Below are 3,757 nucleotides of genomic sequence, written 5' to 3' on the forward strand. Positions count from 1 at the left end.
TGGATATACATGGTACTGCATGCCAAACATTTTTTTTAGTGTTTTTTTTTCCTGTGAGCTTTTGTTGAGTAGAGAACTTTGAGAAGTCCTTAGGGTTCTACAAAGCATGGTACTTACATCACCAGTGTTCTGGGAAGATTTCTTACAGTTATAATTGCCTTGTCAGGCTCTGCTCTCTGCCCTGGCTCAGGAGTGGGCTAGCTACCACAGGAGATCAGTCTACAGAGTGAGTCACAGAAGCACCGTGACCTCAGGTGAACTCACATTCACTTTGGTTAAATGTCAGGGAGCCAATTAGGATGAGAAATCATCAAAAGCATGCCTCAGCTCTAAACCTGTGGGCTTTATTTAAAAGTATTCCACTAAGCAGCACCTCCTGTGGTTCCAGAATGTACAGATTTGGACTAAATTTGCTGCTGGCAAGGCTGGCTGGGCGAGCCCAATGACACCTTTGTGAGTCACAGCATCTACTTCAGTGGTACCCTAAATTTATACCCTGAAGGTTTTCCAACATGAGAATGGCCACAAACCGCAGGACCCAGGCAAACTTCAAGCTCATAGACATAGGAAACATTTTCTCTGCAAGGTAAACACATCACCTGTCAAGGAGAGGCACGTTGATGCCACCATCACTTCTTTCACACATTTTGTATTGTAGGTGAGAGACGCAGGTCCTGGGTGCTTCACTGGTAATTCCAGGCATGATGGTAAAGCTTACAGGGATCTGACCTGTAATCCATCTGACCTGTTTTAAGAATAGAGATTAATGTGTCTGCTTTTGTACATAAAGTTTGAGGCATGGGGTTATTGATTTAAATGTGAAACAGACAATAAGATATATGGATTTAAAAAATAGGAAGAGAGGTGTAAGCCAAAGTCATATCTTATCATTCATTCGTTATTAAATATGTTTTGATTTCCTAATATGAAAGAAAGCATCTTAATGTGAGAAGACTGACAAGTACACAATTCAATTAGAAAGAACTTGTAGGAGAAAGTGAAAAATGATAATGAAGAACTGAAGTCAATTACAACTCAAGATAGGTTTGTGTAAAGAGAGATGTAAGAAACAATGTAGAATAAAGAAAGATGTAAGAAACAATATATATACTGATATTTCTCAACAATTATAATATATATCTCATATGTGAAAATTATGTACTATGTGATATTATGGTATTTACATATATTACATTATATAATATACAGTATATATAATATATTATATTATATACAGTATATATAATAGTATATATATGTATATATATATACACTCTGATTATTATATTGTAGTTAATTTGAGCTGTGCATACTCAACAAGAGTGGGAGGAAGCTGCTGGTGCAAAGGAAGTTGCTATCATGTGAGAAAAGTAGTACATTTTGAGGCACATGATAGAAAGGTCTGAAAAGAGTGCTTTGATTTTTCCAAGAGTTTAAAAGTAAGGAATAAGTGAAAAGATGCTGTTGAGTACAGAGGCAAAGTTCAGGAAATGGTGATGAAGAATTGACGAGGCATCGCAGATATAAACCAGGAGAATTGATGCCAATGCTAAGGCCAGTTTGAACAGAGTATTATCATATAAATTTCATGCCTCTGGGAAGACCAGAGGCTGTTGGAAGGAGGATGCCTTACTTGATTCCTGGTTTCATAGGTATTAATCATGGTTTCTGGCCCATTGTGTTGGGGCCTCATGGTGAAGGGTGTTCACAGAGCAGAACTGGTCACCTCATGGCAGCCGCAGAGTAGAAGATGCAGCAGAAAGGAAGGGCCGGAAAACACAGACCTGTGACCTACTTCTTTCCAAAGGCTTCATCTTCTACATCTCCCCCATCTGATAGCTAGCTCAAACACAGAAGCCATGCATGAATTAAACCACTGATGAGGTCAGAGTCTCCATGATCTCATTATTTCTGGAAATATCCATACAGACACAACCGGAAGCTCTACTATCTCCTGGGTGGCTGCTAGTCCAATCAAGATGACAATGATGCCCCACCACCACATTCAATACTCTTGGATGTCCAGGATCGTGGTTACTCCTCACTGTCAACTAGACTGGATCTGGAATTAACAAGAGGAATGACCTAGGATGTATCTGTGAGGCTCTTTAGGTCAAAGTCAAATGGAAAGAGCCACCCTCATAAGAAGTGCCAGAGGGTGGGCTAGATGTCAAAGTGTCTGAGGACAATTGTTCTGAGCTTTGGAACCATCTCTTAAGTCCTATGTACTTGCTACTTTTAAAAACACTTCAGCAAGAATTCTATTTATGTTTCTGTGCTTCCAGCTCCTGATGATGCTTCTGAGAATATTTTTGTCCTCTATTTCTGAACTAAAGCCCTAGATCACATATTTTGATTTAATACCTTAATTGTACTTTTATATTTCAATTTTGTACAAATAATAAACATATTTTATGTAAAATACCAGGTCTTACTTTAATCACACATTTTTCTTTCTGCTTCTAAGTAGATGTCATTTTAATTTTACGTTGTATTACTATGGCCAACATTTGAAAAGAAGTTTTAGATTTTTCTTAAAATTTCACCCAGATTAGCTGAAAATACATGTTTATTTGTTTACTTGTTGAAACATTTTTGGTATAGAGAGACAAACAAATCTCAAGCATATATGGCATATTACATTGTGAATGTGAAATATTTTATCTAATACTAAAACTGGTCGAAGCAAATTTATGAACAAATATAGCAATTAAAAGTTACAAATATTTAATATGTAAAATTTGCTATTTAAAATTTTTTCAATAGCTTAGAATGGAAAAATTATAATGCTAATTGATACATCTTTTCTCTATAATCTAGTTTTGATTTTTTACTTAAACAGTCTTTAATGAGGGTTGTGTATGAGAGGCCTCTGCTCCTGCATTTTCTCCATCATTTCCTCCTTGTATTTGCCCTTCTCCTTTCCTACTTGTTGGGTCTTGGCTTTACTTTCCAGGATCTTCTTCCGGTCTTTGTCCAGCTTTATCCTAGTGATGACTACCTTGCTGGGGTGGATGCCCATGTGGACAGTTGTGCCGTTAGCCTTTTCTCATTCAATGTAGATGACAGATTTGTTTCCTGTACACCTGGACCACTTTACCAATCTGCTGGCCTTTGTAGTGTCCTTGGAAAACCTGAACTCCATCATCCTTTCGAATGGGCATGGACTGGACATTATCTTTCTGTCTCAGCTCTTTGGAAAGAGGGGAAGACATGATCTTCCTCCGAATCTGAAAAGGTGAACTGAAAAGGCATTTGCAGTTTTTCTTCGGTCAGAAGTCACAAAGGGATTGGACTTCATTTTGGTGGCTGCGATCCATCGATGGCCGCAAAAAGAGAGATCTACACACGGCTTCCAATTCTGTGTTTTGAGTGCTTTAATAGACAACAAAAATGCAAGTATTTTTCTATTTTCATACTCAGTTCAATACTGAAAACAGAGCATTTCAATTCTTTTTTTAAAAATACATCATTGCCTTTTTATTAAAGAAAAATGAATGCCAATCTCCACTAATTAAACGGAAACACATAGTCACAGGATAGGATTACAGAAGGCCCTCAAAGCCATCACACTGATTTTTAAATAAATATTTTAGCACAAACATCAGTGAAATTATATTAAGTAATTAAAGACAAGTTGGGAACCACAAGCACTGCTTCTCATGTTGCTGAAGAGCAACAGCCTCTGACCTGTCTAGCCAGCCGCCATGTGGCTGTCAGAGCTCAGGTCTCCAGGCTTTCACTCTCTTGTGCATTC

At 37.7% G+C, this 3,757-nt stretch overlaps 1 pseudogene across 1 annotated transcript; it reads right to left on the bottom strand.

The window, feature by feature from the left end:
• Positions 1 to 2,820: 2,820 nt before the first annotated feature.
• On the bottom strand, positions 2,821 to 3,301 carry LOC311593576 (large ribosomal subunit protein uL24-like; annotated as a pseudogene). The gene has a single exon. The product of its transcript is annotated as a large ribosomal subunit protein uL24-like (transcript).
• Positions 3,302 to 3,757: the final 456 nt, after the last annotated feature.

The sequence above is a fragment of the Acomys minous genome, assembly GCF_964271855.1.
Source record: "Acomys minous genome assembly, chromosome: 3".
NCBI classification, from domain to species: domain Eukaryota; kingdom Metazoa; phylum Chordata; class Mammalia; order Rodentia; family Muridae; genus Acomys; species Acomys minous.